The sequence below is a fragment of the Manis pentadactyla genome, chromosome 3 (genome assembly GCF_030020395.1).
Source record: "Manis pentadactyla isolate mManPen7 chromosome 3, mManPen7.hap1, whole genome shotgun sequence".
NCBI classification, from domain to species: Eukaryota; Metazoa; Chordata; class Mammalia; order Pholidota; family Manidae; genus Manis; species Manis pentadactyla.
Window position 1 is genome coordinate 155,241,262 of NC_080021.1, and position 23,312 is coordinate 155,264,573.

The window sequence follows — 23,312 nt, forward strand, 5'->3', positions numbered from 1 at the left end:
AAATATTTGTTGGAGACCTGGTGAAAATGGCAGATTCTCTTTTTCACTTACCTATAACACATTATGGTCCCTGAGATTCCAGAGGACAGGGTCTATGTTTTACTCATTTTTTGGCATCCTAACTGCTCACCTCTGTCTCCTAATATAATAAAATTGCTTTCTATGTTAGAAGTCTCTAAACTTTTAAAATTCCCCATTCATGTGAAACAGTTTGAGTACATGTCCTCAAAATAGATACTTATAAGTTATATACATAGACATGTCTAGATTGAGGATAAGTGCTCAGATCATTTTACACTGATTTTATATATATATATAAATCACACAATGTTAATATAAGGAAGCTGAAAAGCAGTGTTTTAAAATGTATTGACAACCATGATGGCTTCACATTAACACTAGTTAACATCTACAAGGCACTATATATGCTTATTTCTACTCACTCCTGATTTGGGCCTCCTCATTATCTAGGGCTGCCCCCAGCCCTGAATCTTCCTGGCTCCTCTCCCACCTCCTAGCGCCCTTTCATCAGGTGCACTCACTGCTAACTGCTTATTCTCTATGCTTAATTCAAATTCTTGGGGTCAGGCTGTCATTTATGAATTTGACCTTATATCAGCTCAACTCATGGGAGTCTCTTTGATAGCATTGTTTTTGGCTTCTTTTGGAGAGTCACTCTGTTCCCCACAGGTGGCTGGGGCAAGTGGGAGACAGTGGCACAAACATGGATGCTCAGGCAGCAAGGAGTATGGGTGGGACAGCTTCACTGAACGGGCCTGGCCTCACCCGTGTACAGATACATGTCTGTGAGTGCAGAAGAGACACCAAAGTCCTCTGTTTTGCCTCTGCCCATCCATGCCTATATTCTTTTAAAGACCACTAGGCATATTAAGGAAAGTTTTTGTAATTAAATAAGCCAGAGAGCTGGAGATCATTTATTCCCATGAAGATCTCCACCCCTGCCACCGCCACCTTTCTTGTTTAGTTATTACTGGGAAAAAATACTAGTAGCTTCATCTTAACTCACACTCCTTGCAGTGGGAAGGAAGGAAAGGCTTCATGTTTGCTCTCCTGCAGCTTCGCACAGACAGGGGTTTAAAGATTTCTTGTACAAAACACGACTTGTTTCTTCTAAGTCCCTTCTGCATAGATTGGAGCCAACAAGGGAAACTTGTGTAACATTTCCTAGTTTGGAAGTGCTGTATAGATGAAGCACATGTTTGGGAATGTGAAATCTATTTATGTATCCATGGGAATGATTCCTTTGGAAAAGTAGCAGTCTGCGGGTGCCTTCCCTGTGCAACTTCAGTGCAAGCCTGGCCCATTTTAAAGACTTGGGCACCTGGAGCAATTCATGAGCTTGTCAGAGTCAGACCTTCTCATCTGAGTATGTTCCTGAAGTGTAGAAGGTTGCATATGTTCTATAACTTTAAATGGCCAAGAGGTATTAAATTTAGAATTAATTTTTAAACTGGCTTAAAATTGTCCAGCATGAACAAAATTTATAGTCTTCCAGAGAGAGAGAGAGAGAGAACAACATTTCTTTAGTGCTTAAGCCTAGCACCTTTGCATTCTTTCTTTTATTTAATCTTCATGCCCCCTATTAGGTAACTGTGATTATTCCTGCTTTACAGAGAGGAAGACAAAACTCAGAAACTGTGAACTAAAGTCACAGGCTAGTCTAATAGGAGGTAGAAAGTGATCCTGCCTAATGATACCACAATTTTTCTTTACCAACTGTATGCCAGATGGTAGTAAGCTCTTTAACATGCATTATCTTACCCATTCTCAGCACATTTAAGCCTCAGAGGTTTTAAAAATCAGTCTTCCAAAACTGTTTTAAGACCAAGGACAAACACTATTAATATGTTGGTGTACTTCCGTTCAGCCACTTGTATATATTTTTGTATAATCTCTTTAACTTCATACCCAGTTTTTACTTTTTATAAAATAAATATTTTCTTATGTTAATAGAATCCATAAACTTGTTAATATCTGCATAATAATTCAATAATTAAGTTTCTGACTTTTTACTGTTATAACAGTGGGGCAGTGAATGTATTTGTTTCTAAATTTGTAGGTTTTTATTAAATATTTTCTCAGTGTGTATTATTAGAAGCAAAATCAATAGGGTCAGAAGTCACGTTTATTTTTAAAAATGTAACCTTTGATATATTTTGCCCAATTGATCCCTTTAAAAAGTGGGACCAATGTCCACCCCCATGGCAGTGTGTAATGGCCATCTCCATATAGACCTGCCCCCCCGGGGGGGAAGGGTGGTTCCAGTGTGACTTTATTAAGTTACAGTCTCTATCCGGGACCAGTTCTGCTTGGGACTTGGGACATCAGAAGGCTGTTGAGGGCAGAGGTCTCTCCTCCATCTTTCTGGCACCCAACTGTTTCAGCTGCTTGACTCACTGGCCTGCTGTCTTCCTGCAGCTCCTCCATGATGTCAACTCTGTTTCGGAAAGCGTAACTTAGTATTTCTGTATTACTCCTCATTCTCTTATGCTCCCCCAAGTCTGTCATAGTACTTTTCTTCTTTCTAATTGTATTCACCTTTATGTAGATTTACAAGAGAATTACCTCCTTGAGATTTTTTTAAAACAACCTCTTATATGTATCATTTTTTTTTCTGTCTTAATGCATTCGTTGTGGCTGAAATATTTTGTAGTAATTTTTCTAATAAATGGAGTTGAGTGTTTTTCCTCATTTGGATGTGTAGTTCACTTATTTTAATTACTTACGGCTTGCATTGTTTTCATTGTTCACCTTGACTAACTCCTACAAAAGCTACAGGGTTTCTGTTTTTGTTAATTATTTCTTTGTTTTTGTCCCCACCCCAAGTCTATTTTTTTTTCAGAACATTCTCATATTAGGATTTCTGTTTCTTTGAAACAGTAATTATTTAGGAGAATAGTTTCTTCACTTATTGGGCTTTTTTGTTTAAATGCCTTTTAGTTCTGTGAGGTTTTGCTTTGATCTGAGCTTGGAGTATGGTCTATAATCGCTACTTTGCAGAATTTATTGAATTCTTTGGTTCATATAATCATACCATAAATGTATATAGTAAATTATGTATAGACATTTGGAAAAAAAATGCATCACTGTAGAGTTAACTTAGACTTAATTTAAGAAATCTGTACCTGTATTTTAATTACCATGAAAACATGGTGTCCTTAGCATGCCCTGAACATGAAGCCTTGACGTGTTTTCCTAGCATGGTTAGCAGTTTTGAGATCACCAAGTCTTACTATCTGGCTGCACTAGTACAAGTCAGTGGGCCCAGCTGGGTGTAGAGCCTATAGTATGGAAAGAGATCAAGGCTCACATCACTAGAAATCCCATCTGTGACCTAGGCCCTGTCCCTGTGGTGTTCTGACCAGAAAGTTAATCTGTGAGAGGAACTTTCATCATCATAACAGGCAGAAATAATTTTCTTAATGCTGTTGATAAAACCTGGACACATCCTGTTTCACACTATTTATTATGAAAACTGAGCATTGGAGACTTCATTTATTTTTTTAAATCACCTGCCTCCATTAACTTATATTTGTCATGTATACTGTGCATATGAAAATAGGTACTTTTTGCAAGCTTTTAGAATATATATATAAACTAGATGGTGACTAAATTGTTTTTCATGTGAATTTAATTGTTCTTTAATACTCATTGGCTTAGTTCTTCATAAGACTTCATGAACATGTTTAATGTCTGCATAATAGCTTAGTAATAAAATAAGTTTCTGACATTTTGCTGCTATAATAATGGAACAGTGAATGTATTTGTGCCTAAATGTGTGTGGGATTTTTTTTAAACATCATTTCTTTATATTATTAGAAATGAAGTAATTGGGTTAAAAATTATAAACGTGTGTGTGTATAATAACTATAACCACTCTAAAGACTCTTGATACATTTTGTCAAATTGTTTTTTTTTTTTAATGTGAGCAACGGCCACCCCTGTGGTGGTGTGTGATGCCTGTTTCCCAGTAGATGGGGACCCTGGGGGTGGGATGGATGGTTCTAGTGCTCCTCCAGCCAGCTGCATGAGCCATCCCAGACCAACTCGGCTGTGGGGTGTTTGTGTGACAGGGTGGTGTCATGTGTCTTCTCCATAGAAAAGGCATTGTCACCAAGGCAAACAGTGACACTTGATACAGCTATGTATACGCCAGAGCCAGAGAAAAGCATCCCATAGGACTGCTGACAATTGCTAGATGTTGTGGTAATGCAGGCATTACATAGTGTTCCTTTGGTAACACATGTTAATGGAGTTGTTCTAATATTAGAAACCTTGTTAAATGAAAATTACGAGCACCTACATGGGAAAAATATAAAATTTAGAACCTTAGGAATGTATTGCTTGTTGACGTTTAGGAAATGAGATCACGTGTTGTTGAACAAGAGAAGTTGCTATTTTTGTTTTAATAGGCAAGCTTCACTTTTAAATCAAGATATATTTTTAAGACAGAACACATTTTACCAAGAAAACAGTGAAGATGTCTAGTCCCCAGGCACTTACATCAGAAAAATTAAAGGCAATTAATTTTGTTTAAAAGGCAATTTCGTTATCTGTTCATCCATCAATAGACACTTAGGTTGTTTCCATATCTTGGCTATTATAAGCAATGCTGCAATGAACAAGGGGGTGCATATATCTATTTGAATTGATGTTTTTGTTTTCCTTAGATAAATACTCAGAAGTAAAGTTGACTGCTTATATGGTATTTCTGTTTTCAATTTTTTGAGGAACCTCCATACTGTTTCCCATAGTGGCTTCACCAGTTTACCCTCCCACTAACAGTGCACACAAGGGTTCCCTTCCACTACATTCTTACCCATGATTTGTTATTTCTTGTCTTTTTAATAATAGCCATTCTGGCAGGTATGAGGTGATACCTCACTGTGATGTGGAGCATCTTTTCATGTACCTGTTGGCCATCTGTATGTCTTCTTTGGAAAAATGTCTATTCAGATCTTCCCATTTTATACATTTATTTTGTTGCTATTGAATTGTATGAGTTCTTTATATACTTTGGATTTTAGCCCCTTCTCAGATACATCATTTGCAAATACATTCTACCATTCAGTAGGTTACCTCTTCATTTTGTTGATGGGTTCTTGTGCTGTGCAGATGTTTTTCAGTTAGACGTAGTTCCACTTATTTATTTTTGCCTATGTTGCCTTTGCTTTTGGTGTCAGATTAGAAAAACATCACCAAGACCTATGTCAAGGAGCTTACCACCTGTGTTTCCTTCCAGGAATTATATGGCTTCAGGTCTTAGATTCAGTGTTTAATAATCCATTTTGAGTTTACTTTTGTGTATGGTGTAAGATAGGGGTCCCCTTTCATTCTTTTGCACGTGGCTGTCCAGTTCCCCCAACACCACTTATTGAAGAGACTCTTACATATCTTATATATTTTCCTATTATATAGTTTTGGCTCCTTTGTCACAAATCAAGCAGGAATTTTTAATATGGCAGTGGGAATCCTTTGCATTGGAACATTTTAACTGATGAGATGACAATGGCTATTTCTGGAAGAATGATATTTCTGTCTTTATATTAGAAAATTTCTGAAATTTTGATTTCAGAACAAATCAGATTTCTGGGCTAGAACAAGGTGAAGTTGTATCAAATGGCAGATCTTGCTAGGACTTGCTTTCTCATCCTTTGCAATCTTGTCAAACGTTACCCTAAAATATGTCCTGATATAGTAAAGGTTAGGCTCAGTGGGAAATTATCTTTTCTTTCTAGCATGTTTTGAGAGAAATTTTTGAGCTGGTATAAATTTTAATTACTGGAAAGGGGAAGAGGGTCTGAGAATTCATGATATATGCTGCATCATCAGGTCAGGCACTGTCTTAATGTCCTAAATGAGTTCCTGCCTTTACCAAAGGACAGTCCTTACAATCAAAGCATGAAAGGTAATTTGTGAATGTAGATCAATAAATTAAAGTTGCTGCTTTTCTCATCTCTAAATGTGTCTAATGAATAAAAATCAGAACCTTTTGTTTTTAAACCCAGAAGTAACATAAGTCATTATCAGTGAGAAAGCAAGGTGGGGAGAGTAGGGATTATAGAAGTCAAAGGCATTGAGCTGTTTTTATTTTAAAGAAAATGTTAAACTGGTTGATAGTGTTCTTTAACTCATCCTTGTCCCCTAAAATGTCTGCTTTAAAAATCCTGAGTGAAAAAAAAAAACAGAGCAATTACCTCCCTGTGGTAAGAGTGACTGAAGGAGGAAGGTCCGCCTTCTACGTTACAAAGTAACGGAGACACGTACACACTTGGAAAATGTTTAATAGTACACTGGGTTAACTGCAGACGAACAGTGCACCTCTTGATTTTGTAATTGCGGATAGCTTAATTAGAGCACCGATCAGGAGGCCTGGTGCTGCTCACAGGGGCCAGGCCTAGGGGAGTAATAGGCTGTACTCCTCCATCACTGCTGTCTGCTTCCAGGGTGTTTGCAGGTCACCTGGGTGTGTCTTTAGAGTGGAAGGAGTCATCCTGTCCTGCAGAAGTAGGAATCACTGATGCATGCCTAGTATCATCTCATATAGCCCTTGGGCTGCAAATACTTGAACGGCCCACCTCAGACCTACCCATCTCTTGGGAAAGGTGACAGAGGTTCTGTGCCTGTAACATTCCATAAAGGTAAGGATCAGTAGGATGGTGAGTGGGCAGGGCGCCAGCTCTGTGCTGAAATACCAGCCTCAGGGCTCTGATAATTAGTGAGGATTGGGAGAACATTTCCTTGGCATGTAAAATATTTACTGTGTGGCCCAGTTGACTGGGGCAATCTGGGAAAACGGGCTTTTTCTTCCAGAGAGAGGGACGTCTGGCATTTATATGATTGTTAATACTGAAATGAGCTCCCATACCACCCTATTCTCCACAGGGACAAAGCCTTTATATTTTGTAATTCTTGATTGACAGTATACTCTTTTTTAAGTGTATATATATTTAAAATTGACACCTGTGAGTACTTGCTTTGTCTTTACACACACAATGAACTTGATTCAAGTCATTTTGTTTTCATGAGGAAGAATTATAAGCATCTTCTCAGACTATTCTGAGTTTTGAAAAGGCTTACATTTGCTAGGCTTTATGTTTTTCAGAGATAAAGATTTCTCCCATCTTGTCTAGTGAAGGAGGAGTATCAGGTACTTGTCTTAAATGTTACATATTATTTCAGTTTAAGCAGTCTACAGCAATCTAGAAGACAAGCCAGCAGCTCCCACTTGGTAACTTCTTTAAAATTACAGAGTAATAACCTTCAACTCTAGAGGTAGGTCGTCTCTATGTATGGAAAGTTAGAGCACAGAGGAAGTACAGTACCTGCCTGAGATAAGTCACACAGTCGGTGACAAGAGCCACATTCTTAGTCCATTACAAAAGAGATTTCTGTTTTATGTAATCAAATAATTAGAGAATAGAGAAGACAGTGTTTAGTTAATTGCACGGAATAACCTGAAGTAGTGATTCTCAAAGTATGGTCCTTGGACCAGCAACATTTGCATCATCTTAGAACTTGTTAGAAATTTAAGTTTTAGACCTTACCCTAGACCTACTAAGTTAAACACTGGAGGTATGAATCTAGTAGTTTGTGTTTTTAAAAAGCCCTCCATTTACTTGTGATGCATATTAAAGTTTGAGAACCCCTTGCTTAATATAATCTTCCTGTAATTATCAATATAGTTCAAATGCTCAAGGTTGCTGAGGTGATGCACCCCCGGGGTCCGGGTGCAGACAGGGTAGGATGCAGAAGAGCAGCCTCCTTGGAGGCCCCAGCATGGCACCCTAATAGGCCCCCAGAACCTGACTTCTCAAGGTATAGAGAAGATAGGTAAGGGAGCAGAAGAGGAGCTGCTCATCTCCAGGTTGCTTCTCCATGCCAGGTGCTGTGCCTGGCTTTCCTTGAAGTCTCCTGGATTTAGTCATGTGTGTGCCGTTAGTATGCCCCTTGCGCCTCATGGGTACTTCATCATTTTCTAGTCATAATCTTAGTCTCAAGAGCAGTCTCAGCCATTTGCTTTGGGTCTTTGATTGATAATCGCTGGGAGTTGAGATTCCATTTCGCTTTGGGGGCTATGCATTGATCAGGGCATGCAGCTTGTGTTGGAGATACAGGGAGTTTCTTAATAAATTTGATGCTTCTTCCTGGAACGGTAATTTTACTTCAGGCATGTATGAGAAGGGATGAGGAACTCTGCTGTCCTTTACAGCATTTGATGCCCTCTACCTAAGGTAAAGTACTTGGTGAACATCTGTGGAATGAATTTCCATATTATTAACACAGATCTTACCATCTCCTAGAGAGCTCACTTCTCTGTTTAAGGCAGCTTTTCTCAAAAGGTGCTTCTCCTCTTCCCCAACCCCAGCAGCAGCACTGGGAATTTATTAGAAATGCACATTGTGAGGCCCTACCCCAGACCTAATGTGTCAGGAACTCTGAGAGTGGGCCCAGCAATCTGGGCCTTAATGAGTCCCCAGGGTGATTTTGATCTATGCTAATATTTGAGAACAACTGGTTTTAGGCATGAGGAGTAGAGGTTTGATTTTTTAATGGAAACTTTTATTGTAATTTTCTGGGAAAGTAAAAATGTTTCCCATTTAAACTTTGGGGATGAGAGCACATTGAAGCTTAGTTAAGGCAGCTTTCAGAGGCTCTGATAGAGAGCCCTGACTGCTGGTCCTTACCTCCTCGCATGTCCTTCCCTCACTCAGGCCAAGCGGGGAGGCCTCTTGCCACCTTGTCCCCAGATGAGGTGACTTCTTCCACGGAGAACCAGGAGAGGAGAGAGAAACACTGGCGGGTGTAGAGCCTTCTGTCCCGGGGCTATGGTGTCAAGGGCAGATCTGAGCCAAGTGGTATCCCCATCAGAGGATAGCACCCTCCGCTCTGACCATTAAAAAAAGCACATCACCTTTTGTATTCTTTGCTTTAAATGGAAATACTCTTCCTACTCTATCCATCTAGATAACTAGGAAGGAGTATGGCTTGGACGGCTGAGTGCCCCTTGTTTCTCATGCCCTCCCACAAGTGTGACTTATTTTTGGACTTTGCCAAGCCATAGAGTGTAAGAAACTGTTTATTAACAGTATGGCTTACATGGCCAGTTAACTATTTCATTTCCGACTGGTTCATATTATAAAAGTTTCTTTCTTGATCCTCTCTTCAGAATTTTAAAAATTAAATATACAGGTTTTACCTGCTATCCCAAAGTAGAGTGTTCTATGAAACCTTTCACAGGCCAAAATGGAGTAAAGCAAAGAAGCAATTACCATTTCAAAAAAGAAGAAATCCTCTTCCCATTTCTGTCAGTTGGCGAAAACAGGTGCTACTGCAGGTCTTCTGTGAAAACAAAGTGATATAAAGTGAACTTTTGGATAGCAGGGGAAACTTACATCTACTTTAATTTTTTTTTTCTCCTGGGACAGTATATACAGTTTAAGAACATATCTCACTGCTGCTTTATCTTTTTTTTTCAAGAATATATACATAGATGTGTAAACACCCAGATTTATACATTGTTACAACATCAATGCCAGTTTTTAAGGAAAAATCAAGTATGACAACTGAAAATAAATTACCAATTACCTAATTGGACTGTTCTTTACCATATACAGAAATTGTACTTGGATGTTTATAGGACAGATTATTCCAGACCCTACCCCTTCTGTGGGAAAACTGGTATTACTCTAGGTATTTTCTCCCACCTCGGTATAATATTTAACTTTTTGCTGAAATGCAGGCCCCAGGCTATGCTAAAAATTCTGTCTTTCTGGTGACAAGCCTATGCAAGGGGTGGGCACTGGGATCTGAGTACTCTTGGAACTCCTGGAGTTTTCCTGCTGTGTCTTAGTTTAATGAAATGTCTGCAGCTGAAAATGGGAGAAATGGATTAGATGCTGGTCTGAACATAGATACATATGAAATGTCACTAAAGGAGAACACCGAGCAGCACTGAGGTGGAGATGGGCAGGGGAGGCCTGGTCCCTGGGAGGTGTGCCAGTGGAGGGCCCAGAGGGCACCTCGCTCCTTCCTTCTCCACACCCGCTGTGTCCGCTTCCTGCTGGTCGGATTCCGTGCGTGCGCAGCATAGCCCTGCTTGATCCCGTGGGACCAGGGAGAGGGTGGTACTCAGCTGGGAATGTGGCTGTGAGAAACAAAAGCAGCTTGAGGGTTTTCTCCAGATACTGAAACCCTGAAGCCAGGTCTGCAGAGGACGCTGAGAACCACAGACAGGAAAGCCCAGGGAACTGAAGGACTGTGTATCGTGCCTGCTGCCGTCAGCCTCCCCTCACCTTCCTGCAGACCACCTCTGACTGTCTTGTGGCCTCAGGGCCATGTCACAGGTCCACCTGCATCTGGAGCAGCTCCTCAGCCACCTTCAAAGCCTAGGAGAGAAGCATCCTGCCCAGCTTGGGTGTGATGTCTTTCTGTGGCCCCGTGAGCCACGGCTGGGTGAGGAGTGTGCACTGGGAGGCAGAATGGGAGGTCTGCCTCCAACCCCTGCTGGGTCAGAAAATTCCAGAGAAGGGAGTAGTTCACATAGAGGGGACAAAAGCATTCCCCCGTGCATACCTGTAACATGTCGCTGTGGGTTACCCATTAACCCCACACTCTGGGGGGAGGAATCATCTTTGGCGCCAAAGAAAATTCAGATGTTGGACCTGAAAAACCTTGGGCCAGATTGTGAGTCAGGGTCATGTAGTGAGTTTTGTACCCCTTGAGGCCTAATGGCTGTCGGCAGCTAATGCCTCCAGTGACACCTGTCTCTGCCAGTGCAGACACTTTAAATAGCAGTGGTGAAGAGCTAGGCTGAAGTTCTTGGTGAAATGCCTGCATGATACAAAAGCCTCATGAGTCTCTGCTCTAAAAGCATTCTTTATTCTGAATAACATTCTGGTCCCCTGATGGAAGCCAGTGAAGTTGAAATAACCTTGTGGGAACATTTTCTAGGTTACTCGATAATAACTGTTCTTTCATTAGTTCATTAGCTTATTCGGTTGTTAATATGAATTAGGGATGAATCTTAGTCCACAAACGCAGGGGGGCAAAAAACTGTATTTTTCTAAATGAATTTGGCTTCTCCACTGGGGTAGTAGAAAGGTTAACCTCTGTTAGGTTAACCAAGGTTAACCCTAGTTAACCTTAGGTCTCCTTCCCACACCAACCCTCCCAGGGTTGTGCCAAAGTTCCAGCTCCTCACTGCAGGTCAGGGGGTCAGGAAGGCCCCCTGGGTCATCTGTTCCCACTGGTCCTTGGTGCTCCTGGCTGTATCTGAGGCTGGGAGGACACTTCGTCACAGGAGGAGTCCAAGCTCAGCATCTTGCCATTCCCTTGGGGTTCCCACATGTCTGAGAGGGTGTCCCAGGAACAGGTGTGGCCTCTTTTGCTTCAGTTCTCACCCTTTCCCTCCTCCAAGAATCTCCTGTCAGTCTGGGGGTTATTGCTCTCATCTCAAGCCCTTTTCTCTTTAGGAAAGCCTGAGCACAGCCTCCCTGCAGCAGGGAAGCCAAAGCCCTCTACCCTTTTGAATGAGGTAAGTCCAGAGAGAAAACAGGCTGAGAAAGCCTCCTGCGGCAGAGTCCAGCACTGTGCTGGTGCTTGCTGCAGCCAGGCAGTGCCGTGGGCTCTGCCTCCTCTGCAGCCAGCCAGCAGTGGCCGCCCGTGGTCAGATCCCAGCTGGGAGGTATTGCCTGCTCTTCTTAATGACTGCTGGTCTGTGGGCTGTCCTCCCCCCAAACAAAATAGAGGCATTTGTTGTTGGTTGGCTGTTTCCAAGGCCAGTCTGCAAAGTTGTTTATGCCAGAAAAGAAGCTTTCAAATTCCTAAGCATTTTCTATAAATCTTCAGTGAATTCATAAAAATATGGGGAGAGGTTTCGTTTTCCCTTTTCTGGCAATGGATGATTTAGTTCTGTTACTATTCCTGCAAAGAATGTCAGCTGCTTGCCTCACACACACTGTGTACTTTCACCCTCACGATTCTCAGTGACGAGCTAATTGTGAGTGCAGCCAGTTTCAGCAATCAGCTACCATCCTTTGCCATTATTTTAGGTGCTGCCTTGCCCACAGCACAACTAACGAGTGAAAAAGTAAAAATCTTTGGGGGGAATATATCTAGGATTAAATAAAGGAGACCCCTATAGAAGATGGCAAAGCTTGCACAGGACATTAATCAAAATATGCTGTCTTGGGCAAGTATCATATGATGGAGGATCTGTGACTGCCTCATCATCTAGAATTTCAGTACAAGCTGTACATTAAATATTTATGCAGCACAGCGCTGCTGCCCCCCTAGCAGAAGCATAGGTTCAGGTGTATACTGTTACCATAGACGTCATTTTACTAAAGGGAAAATGCTGAAGAACCTTTAAGAGTACTCGAAATGTTGCAAAGTAAAGTATCTCTGGGGTAGGGATGGAGGAGGGGTTGAGTTCATAGTGATGGATAAGTAGCTTTGGTTCCTAAACAGAAATATTGATTTGGTTACCAGAATGGCACTAAATAGTAAGGTCATAGAATGAGAAGAGAGATTACTAATGCAAAACTTAAAAGAACAGATGATACAGAAACTGGTAACCTGGTTTACTGGACAGAGAGATTGGAGTAGTCCCTGGGATTACCATTAAGAAAGAAATGTTACTAAAAACACAGCTGGGAGTAATACTGTTATATCTTTTTTAGGATCAATACTGAGATGATTTGTCGCATAAGAAATTATAACTTCACTAACTGTAGATGTCTATTACATTTTATCTATCAAGGAAAATGAAACCTGCCTAACTAAATAGGCTCGTTGTAAGGATGGAAAGAATGAGGCTCCTTAGTAAGAGATAGCAATTTTTTAACAGTGATTACTTCCACTCATGAATTTTCCTGCTTTTTCCTTAACCCTTAAAACAGATCAGGGAAGTACTAGTGTTCCCATTTTAGAGATAAAATAAAAATTGAGGGAAACCACTTGCAACATGTAGGACAAAGTTCATGTACCCTTATATAAGGGTACAGAGGTATCCTTAAGAATATCCTTATACCTCTTAGGTATCCTTATATAAGGATCCCCTCTGGCCCTAATAAGCTTGAATTGGTTTTATTCCTTGCAGCCAGAGGTTCTTAATTACTATATCACCCTCTCTTCATTATTAGGGTATCAAGTTACTAATGCCCTTGATAGATGAAGAGGTACTACCAATGAATAAGATGAACAGTCTAGCAGAAAAATAAAGGACATACACAAGAAGAGCAAAAAAGCTAAAAATGCTCAACCTCAGATATGCTAATGAAGTGAACTTTTTAAACCTACAGAACAGGACAATTAAAAAAAATACTCCTACCCAGTTTTAGAGGGAGCATGGAGAAGTATACCACTCATGCTACCACTCATAGACCACTGGAGCACAGACTGGGTCAGCCATTCTGTAGGGCAAGTTACCAACAATATCAAATCCATGTAGTTTCCATATATTTGACCCCTAATGTTATCCCTAGGAAATAATTAGTGATGCATTTGAGGATACTCATCTCAGCACTATCTGTATAACCAAAAATTGGAAGTGACTTAAATACTTCAAGAGGATTTATTACATTTGATATTAGATATTAAAATTGATTATTGTACAGACATTAAAGGTATTGAAGACTATTAAGTGACACAACGCTTCCATCAGAATAAATGGGGAAAGCAGGCTTTAAATGGTGCCATATGATTCACTTTCAATAAAAAAAAATTGTATATGCATATGCATTTGTGTATCATGTTTATAAATGTGCCGTGCTTGCATACCAAGGTGCAAGTAGAATCAAAACATGCTGGTAGTACTACAACTTTTTTCTTTATTCGTATCTGATTTTTTAAAACTTACAGTAAGAAAAGCACTAGTTTGCAGGGAAAACAATGTTTAAAGTTACCTTTTTAGCAATTCAGCATAAATCACACAGGTTACATAAAGGTGGTCATATAGTATCTAACTGAATCTGGACTTTGTTCTGTTGATCTGACACATTTTAGTGTCTGGGTTTGTTTTCCTCTGTTAAACGAATGACTGTCATTTACCTAAATCAGGGAAACACAGCTTAGATGTTCAGACATGATAGTGTACAGTTCTTGAATAGTTCTGTAAGGTTTCTTAGGGAACCAAAACCAGGCGTTCAAAGGTGGTGTTGGGAGAGGGAGGGTGGAAGTGTTTGCAGTCTGTCTGTTTCATAGTCAAGCTCTATGTCTGCGGAGAGGCCAGGAGCAAAGGAGTGAGAGAGCAAAGGGGTGGGAGCTGTTGGGTCGAGTAAACTTCAAGGTAGAAAATGACCAGCACAAACCTTTTGGCCAATAACCACAGTTCTTGACAGGATATTCTCTGCTTGTCTCCATTTGCCTTCCTTGTTTTTCGTCAATCCCCTACAGTCTGCAGTCCATGCCAGTCCTACCAAAAGCCATCTTCAGGGGTCACCAATGACCCCCTTACTAATTGTTGAATCCAGTGACAAGTTGTTAATCCCATGCACAACCTTTGGCATCGCTGACTTTCTGTGGGTAGTCTGCCTCTTCACCCTCAGACTCATGCTCTCCTGTAACCAGTCCCTCTGTGTCTCCATCAGTTCTTACTCTATCTCCCTTGTTCCTTCACTGGGTTTTCTGCTCATTCCCCCTTAGAACCCTACACTGAGTTCTGGATCTTCAATGATCACCTTTCTTGAGGGAAAAGCCCAGCAGCCAGTCATCTTTCCCCACTGTGAGTCATAGGAGGTTTGGTCAAAAGTGGTTTTTGAAATCAGAACATGTTCACTCTGACACAAAGTCTACAGACATTGGATGTACTTAAGAACTCCTGGCTCCGTGAGAAGTCCCCCCTAGATTGTTTGAATGATCTGCTCTTTGATAGAATAAGCTCCTTGTGTGAGCCTCTTCACACAAATAAAAATATTGGAGTTAATAAAAGAATCGTCACTCAAGGCACAGAGGCTTATAAATTTCAAAAGCCATTTGCAGAGCTGATGCAAACAATACCAGGTTTGTAAACACCCTACTGTGGTCCACTGTGAGGTGAAAAGTCATCTTTTTAAAACGATCAGAATAGTCCCTTTCAAGCTGGACAACTAAGCTCAGTCAACACGAAACAGTAAACAATAGCATTAAGACCCCGTGTGATGGTTATTTATGTTGTCTGGAAGGTAGGCATTGCTCGGGTCATGGACTCAAGCTGGACCTTGACAGGGGGAATAAGAAAAGCTATGTTTTGCTTGGGGAATGATAGGTGTAAAGACAGGGTGTAAGAGTGTGTGTCCTTTGGAACATGACAAGACTTATCTGACCAGGACTGAAGTGTTTTGTTGGAAACTGGAAGACAGTAAGATAAAGTAGAATAACATGAAAGTCAGCAGAGGAATTTACATTTGATGGAAGAGAAAATTACCACCACCATGGATATAGATGGAAGAGAATGCTAGATTTGGAAATTAGAAAACCAGAAAACTTTAGAGTTGGAGGTATCCTATAAGGGTGGAGGTAACTGATTCTTTTGATCATCCTCTGTGTTTCAGGTACAAGATCTCACAGTTATTATTCTTGCAGCAGTGTTAGGGTAAATGTCAGAATTCCCATTTTAAAGTCTGCAAACTGAGTTTTGAGGAAACATAACTCAGTTTAAGTTTCTCAGAGTACCTGCACCAGTATTCAAGCCCAGGAATGTCTGACTTCAAAGCACAATGGGGATGGAGAACATTGAAATCAGTTCTTCATTTTATAGTCAAGAAAACAGAGACCCAGGAGACAGGGAACTGTTCAAGGTTACACAGATAATAAGATGAAAGCAGTTGCTGTGCAAGAGAGAGTGGACAGGTGGTCTGCAGAGGCTGCTGTCGTAGGGCACCAGAGAATTTGGTGTAGTGGGGCATAGGAATATATGAGAAGCAGAGAGCAGTAGAGGTTCAAGAGAATGTGATAGCAGACCGATCACGGGATGGGAAGATGATGGGGAGAGGGATGACTTAAAAATAATGCCGAGGTGTTAATCCCAGGGAACTGTCATTTACAGAGAAAACCTTCCCTGGAGCTAATTTTAAGAGAAAGACCACTATGGAGCTGTCTGATTCTGAAATGACAGAGATATCAAAATACAAAAATTGATGGTTTTTATGAACTGACTTATGAATGTATTGACAAAAATGCAGAGAACAGTAATGGAGTTGAAGGGGAAAGGCTGTGGGGAACCAGCCCTTTCCTTTAAAGTGGTGCTGAGATACCCCTAGAGCAAACAACTAGCTTTATCTAACGCACAGGATAACTCCCGTTTGCATGGTATCCTAGGTTCCCTCTTACTCTGGCCTGCCCCTTCTGTGCCTGACAGGGACATGGGTTGACTGTGCTTTGGTTTCTGCGCTCCATAGCTGTCTCTGGTAATTGATTCCCCTCTCCTATGGTCTCCAGCCTAGAAAGGAGTATTGCTCCATCACATTTCCCTCAAAGAGATTCTTTTTTTATTTCAGAGTGATTGTCACAGTACTGGATGGACTGCTGACCAATTATTGAATTACTTCCATCTTTTGACTACACTAGGAAATTGTCCATGGAGTTGATATATTTATTGCAGTAATTTCTGGCCTTACATGATTTAGGTAAGGTATACTTTTTTCCATATAACTATCATGAAGTTGTCCTGTTTGCAGCCTTTAACTTTGCTTTTCAGAGAATTGAGTCCATTCTTTCCTCCTACCTTTTATGCTCTAGTAATCCCTTCAGAGGGCTCTTACTCTGCAAATGTATAAGACTGCAGAAAAGACTTATGGGATGAAATATGAGCAAGCTGACTGACTCTGAAGAATAAAAGGGAAAATGTATTACTCTTCAGATTAAATCAGTAGAAGTCCCCTATTTCCATAAACTCAATATGCATAGAGTAGATTACACTAGAGAAACTTAATAGATTAAAAGGAGTATTATTAAGGCCATTGGGGAAAAAATGGAGATACTTAAATATTAATATACTGCTGGCTTTGTTCAGGTAAAGAAAGTATACAAATACAGAGAATTCAAAAGAAAATAAATTTGTTATTCCACTTGCAGAGACAAGCAGTGTTAAACTTCTGCATTATTTGTAATATTTGTTTTAATATTATTTGTATTACAAATATCTAATGATATGTGTGTGTCAATTTGCTGGATCGTTGCAAATGAGTAACATTTATCACATGCTTGTTCTCTGCCAGGCTCTGTACCAAGCCCTTTACATACATTAAATTATTAATTCTCAGAACCCTGTAAATTGTGACTTTTCTTCTCCTCATACAAACATAAGATAATTGAGGCTCATAGAAATTAAATGACTTGCCCATGCTCACACAGCTGGTAAACCCACTCAGGAGTTGAACCAATCTGATACCAAAGCCCATACTGGGCTTTTTTACATACTTCCTTTCCTTAACAAAGTGCTTATTTCTTTTTTTCTATAACATCATTTTAAATGATGGCATAGTGCTCATTTATGTGCATATACAATGGTTTCTCTACCCCACCTTCTTTTGTTGGGCATTTATTTATGTTTCTTTATTTACTTTTTGAACCAACATGGCAATCAACATCTTTTGTGCACATCCATGATTATTTCCCTAGGACATATTGCTACTAGTGGCATTTCTGAGTCAATGGGAATGTGGGAATGAATCATTCAGGCTTTTGATGGACTCTGCTAATTGTCTTCTCAAAAGGTTGTACCAATTTATATTCTCACTAGTGTAAATTGAAGAGCTGGATGGCCCTCAGCAACATTAGTAGTTAGCAATTTCAATACTTTGGTTTGCCTTTTTACAAGATCCCAGATGTCCTTGTTCAGGTCCCTATTCTTACCCCTAATTCTCTGGAGCCATGGCCTCCTATCTGGTTTCTCTCTCTCCAATCCAGATCTCATTTTATCACTACAGGAATTGTAGGACAGTGGGTAAACACATGACCTCTGGAGCAGGATACCTGGGTTCAAATCATGGCTGTACTAGTCTGCCTCAGTTTCCCAATCAATAAAATGGAAATAATACTAAAACCTCTCTTGTGGGGTTACTAGGTGATAGCTGATGGAAAGTACTTCGGAACAGAGCATGACTCCTGGTACATGCTCAGTAATTGTTGGCTACTACTATCTTCTAGAAGTCCATGCTCATATAACTAAAAAACCTGAAGATTATACTTGTTCTGAATGAAAGATGATTATTAACAAATTCTTGATTCACAGTATGAAGTGCTGACATTGTATTATTGTTAGTGCTTAAATTAACACTGTGACTACCCTGAAGGTCGCCTTGGTTGATGCTGAGAGGTCAAGGATAAGGAGGAAACTGTAGTAACAGGAGTAACTAGAATGTAAAGTGCTTTGTATGCCCCTGGAGCACTTTCATGCACATTAATTCCCTTCATCCTCACAACACAGCAGTGAGGGAGGCAGAACAGCTATGATTATTATTATTTTTTAAATTTTTTATTAAGGTATGGTTGATACACACTCTTATGAAGGTTTCACATGAAAAAACAATGAAACAGTGTGGCTACTACATTTACACATATTATCAAGTCCCCACCCATACCTCAATGCAGTCACTGTACATCAGTGCAGCAAGATGCCATAGATCCACTGTGTGCCTTCTCTGTGCTACGCTGTTCTTCCCGTGATCCTCCATTCCATGTGTACTAAACATAATACCCCTCAATCCCCTTCTCCCTCCCTCCCCACCCACCCTCCCACACCCCTCCCCTTTGGTAACCACTAGTTCATTCTTGAAGTCTCTGAGTCTGCTGCCATTTTATTCCTTCAGTTTTGCTTCATTGTTATACTCCACAAATGAGGGGAATCATTTGGCATTTGTCTTTCTCCACCTGGCTTATTTCACTGAGCATAATGTCCTCCAGCTCCTTCCATGTTGTTGCAAATGGTAGATTTGTTTCTTCCTTATGGCTGAATAGTATTCCATTGTGTATATGTACCACTTCTTCTTTATCCATTCATCTACTGATGGACACTTAGGTTGCTTCCATATCTTAGCTATTGTAAAAAGTGCTGCGATAAACATAGGGGTGCATATGTCTTTTTGGATCTGAGAAGTTGTATTCTTTGGGTAAATTCCAAGGAGTGGAATTCCTGGGTCAAATGGTATTTCTATTTTTAGTTTTTTGAGGAACCTGTGCTTTCCACAATGGTTGAACTAGCTTACATTCCCACCAGTAGTGTAGGAGGGGTTCCCTTTCTCCACATCCTCGCCAGCATTTGTTGTTCTTAGTTTTTTCAATGCTGGCCATCCTTACTGGTGTGAGGTGATATCTCATTGTGGTTTTAATTTGCATTTCCCTGATGATTAATGATGTGGAGCATCTTTTCATGTGTCTGTTGGCCATCTGAATTTCTTCTTTGGAGAACTGTCTCTTCATATCTTCTGCCCATTTGTTAATCAGGTTATTTGCTTTTTGGGTGTTGAGGTGTGTAAGTTCTTTATATATTTTGGATGTTAACCCCTTGTCAGATATGTCATTTACCAATATATTCTCCCATTCTGTAGGATGCCTCTTTGTTCTGCTGATGGTGTCCTTTGCTGTACAGAAACTTTTTAATTTGATGTAGTCCCATGAGTTCATTTTTGCTTTCTCGAGGAGATACATTCAGGAAGAAGTTGCTCATGCTTATGTTCAGGAGATTTTTGCCTATGTTGTCTTCTAAGAGTTTTATGGTTTCATGACTTACATTCAAGTCTTTAATCCATTTTGAGTTTACTTTTATGTATGGAGTTAGACAATAATCCAGTTTAATTCTCTTGCATGTAGCTGTCCAGTTTTGCCAACACCAGCTGTTGAAGAGGCTGTCATTTCCCCATTGTATGTCCATGGCTCCTTTATCATATATTAATTGACCATATATAGTTGGGTTTATATCTGGGCTCTCTAGTCTCTTCCATTTGTCTATGGGTCTGTTCTTGTGCCAGTACCAAATTGTCTTGATTACTGTGGCTTTGTAGTAGAGCTTGAAGTTGGGGATTGTAATTCCCCCTGCTTTATTTTTCCTTCTCAGGATTGCTTTGGCTATTCAGGGTCTTTTGTGGTTCCATAGGAATTTTAGGATGATTTTCTCTAGTTCATTGAAGGATGCTTTTGGTATTTTGATAGGAATTGCATTGAACCTGTAGATTGCTTTAGGCAGGATGGCCATTTTAACAATATTAATTCTTCCTATCCATGAACATGGGATGTGTTTCCCTTTGTTGGTATCTTCTTTAATTTCTCTCATGAGTGTCTTGTAGTTTTCAGGGTATAGGTCTTTCACTTCCTTGGTTAGGTTTATTCCTAGGTATTTTATTCTTTTTGATGCAACAGTGAATGGAATTGTTTTCCTGATTTCTCTGTCTGCTAGTTCATTGTTAGTGTTCAGGAATGCCACAGATTTCTGTGTATGAATTTTGTATCCTGCAACTTTGCTGAATTCAGATATTAGATCTAGCAGTTTTGGAGTGGATTATTTAGGGTTTTTTATGTACAGTATCATGTCATTTGCAAACAGGGAAAGTTTAACTTCTTTCTTTCCAATCTGGATGCCTTTTATTTCTTTCTGTTGTCTGATTGCCATGGCTAGGACCACCAGTACTATGTTGAATAAAAGTGGGGAGAGTGGGCATCCTTGTCTTGTTCCCAATCTTAAAGGAAAAGCTTTCAGCTTCTTGCTGTTAAGTATGATGTTGGCTGTGGGTTTGTCATATATGGCCTTTATTATGTTGAGGTACTTGCCCTCTATACCCATTTTGTTGAGAGTTTTTATCATGAATGGATGTTGAATTTTGGCAAATGCTTTTTCAGCATCTATGGAGATGATTATGTGGTTTTTGTCCTTCTTTTTGTTGATGTGGTGGATGATGTTGATGGATTTTCGAATGTTGTACCATCCTAGCATCCCTGGCATAAATCCTACTTGATCATGATGGATGATCTTTTTGATGTATTTTTGAATTTGGTTTGCTAATATTTTGTTGAGTATTTTTGCATCTATGTTCATCAGGGATATTGGTCTGTAATTTTCTTTTTTTGTGGTGTCTTTGCCTGGTTTTGGTATTAGAGTAATGCTGGCCTCATAGAATGAGTTTGGAAGTATTCCCTCCTCTTCTATTTTTTTGGAAAACTTTAAGGAGAATGGGTATTAGGTCTTCCCTAAATATTTGATAAAATTCAGCGGTGAAGCCGTCTGCTCCAGGGGTTTTGTTCTTAGGTAGGTTTTTGATTACCAGTTCATTTCGTTGCTGGTTAATTGGTCTGTTAAGATTTTCTGTTTCTTCCTTCGTCAGCCTTGGAAGGTTTTATTATTCTAGAAAGTTGTCCATTTCTTCTAGGTTATCCAGTTTGTTAGCATATAATTTTTCATAGTATTCTCTAATAATTCTTTGTATTTCTGTGGTGTCTGTAGTGATTTTTCCTTTCTCATTTCTGACTCTGTTTATGTGAGCAGACTTTTTTTTTTTCTTGATTAAGTCTGTCTAGGGGTTTATCTATTTTGTTTATTTTCTTGAAGAACCAGCTCTTGCTTTCATTGATTCTTTCTATTGTTTTATTCTTCTCAATTTTATTTATTTCTGCTCTAATCTTTATTATTTCCCTCCTTCTACTGACTTTGGGCCTCATTTGTTCTTCTTTTTCTAGTTTCATTAATTGTGAGTTTAGACTGCTCATATGGGATTGTTCTTCTCTCCTGAGGTAGGCCTGTACTGCAGTATACTTTCCTCTTAGCATAGCCTTGGCTGTATGCCACAGATTTTGTGGTGTTGAATTATTGTTGTTATTTGTCTTCATATATTGCTTGATCTCTGTTTTTATTTGGTCATTTATCCATTGCTTATTTAGGAGCATGCTGTAAAGCCTCCATGTGTTTGTGGGATTTTTAATTTTCTTCACGTAATTTATTTCTAGTTTCATACCTTTGTGATCTGAGAAACTGGGTGGTACAATTTCAATCTTTTTGAATTTACTGAGGCTCTTTTTGTGGCCTAGTATATGATCTATTCTTGAAAATGTTTCATGTGCACTTGAGAAGAATGTGTATTCTGCTGCTTTTGAGTGTAGACATCTGTAGATGTCTGTTAGGTCCATCTGTTCTAATGTGTTGTTCAGTGCCTCTGTGTCCTTACTTATCTTCTGTCTGGTTGATCTGTCCTCCAGAGTGAGTGGAGTGCTGAAGTCTCCTAGAATGAATGCATTGCATTCTATTTCCCCTTTTAATTCAGTTAGTATTTGTTTCACATATGTAGGTGCTCCTGTGTTGGGAGCATAGATACTTTAATGGTTATATCTTCTTGTTGGATTGACCCCTTTATCATTATGTAATGTCCTTCTTTGTCTCTTGTGACTTTCTTTGTTTTGAAGTCTATTTTGTCTGATACAAGTACTGCAACTCCTGCTTTTTTCTCCCTATTAGTTGCATGAAATATTTTTTTCCATCCTTCACTTTTAGTCTGTGTATGTGTTTGGATTTAAAGTGAGTCTCTTGTGGGCAACACATAGATGGGTCTTGTTTTTTTATCCATTGAGTGAGTCTGTATCTTTTGATGGGTGCATTCAGTCCATTTACATTTAGGGTGATTATTGATAGGTATGTGCTTATTGCCATTGCATACTTTAGATCCGTGGTTACCAAAGGTTCAAGGTTAACTTCCTTACTATCTAAGAGTCTAACTTAACTCACTTAATATACTATTACAAACACAATCTAAAGGTTCTTCTCTTTTTCTCCTCCTTTTTCTTCCTCCTCCATTCTGTATATATTAGGTATCATATTCTGTACTCTTGTCTATCTCTTGATTGACTTTGGGGATAGTTAATTTAATTTTGCTTTTGCTTAGTAATTAGCTGCTCTACTTTCTTTACTGTGGTTTTATTACCTCTGGTAACAGCTATTAAACCTTAGGAACACTTCCATCTATAGCAGTCCCTCCAAAATAGACTGTAGAGATGATTTGTGGGAGGTAAATTCTCTCAGCTTTTGCTTATCTGGAAATTGTTTAATCCCTCCTTCAAATTTAAATGATAATCTTGCTGGATAAAGTAATCTTGGTTCCAGGCCCTTCTGCTTCATTGCATTAAATACAGCATGCCACTCCCTTCTGGCCTGTAAAGTTTCTGCTGAGAAGTCTGATGTTAACCTGATGGGCTTTCCTTTGTATGTGATCTTATTTCTCTCCCTGGCTGCTTTTAATAGTCTGTACTTATCCTTGATCTTTGCCATTTTAATTACTATATGTCTTGGTGTTGTCTTCCTTGGTTCCCTTGTGTTGGGAGATCTGTGGTTC

General features: G+C 39.7%; 1 protein-coding gene across 1 annotated transcript in view; it reads left to right on the top strand.

Annotated features, from left to right (window-relative positions):
• Window positions 1–23,312, top strand: part of KANK1 (KN motif and ankyrin repeat domains 1) — a 193,344-nt gene that overhangs the window by 53,519 nt on the left and 116,513 nt on the right. The window contains exon 2 of the mRNA XM_036928455.2: window positions 16,500–16,628. The gene's annotated coding sequence lies outside the window, so the exon portion shown is untranslated. The remainder of the gene's footprint in view (window positions 1–16,499; window positions 16,629–23,312) is intronic.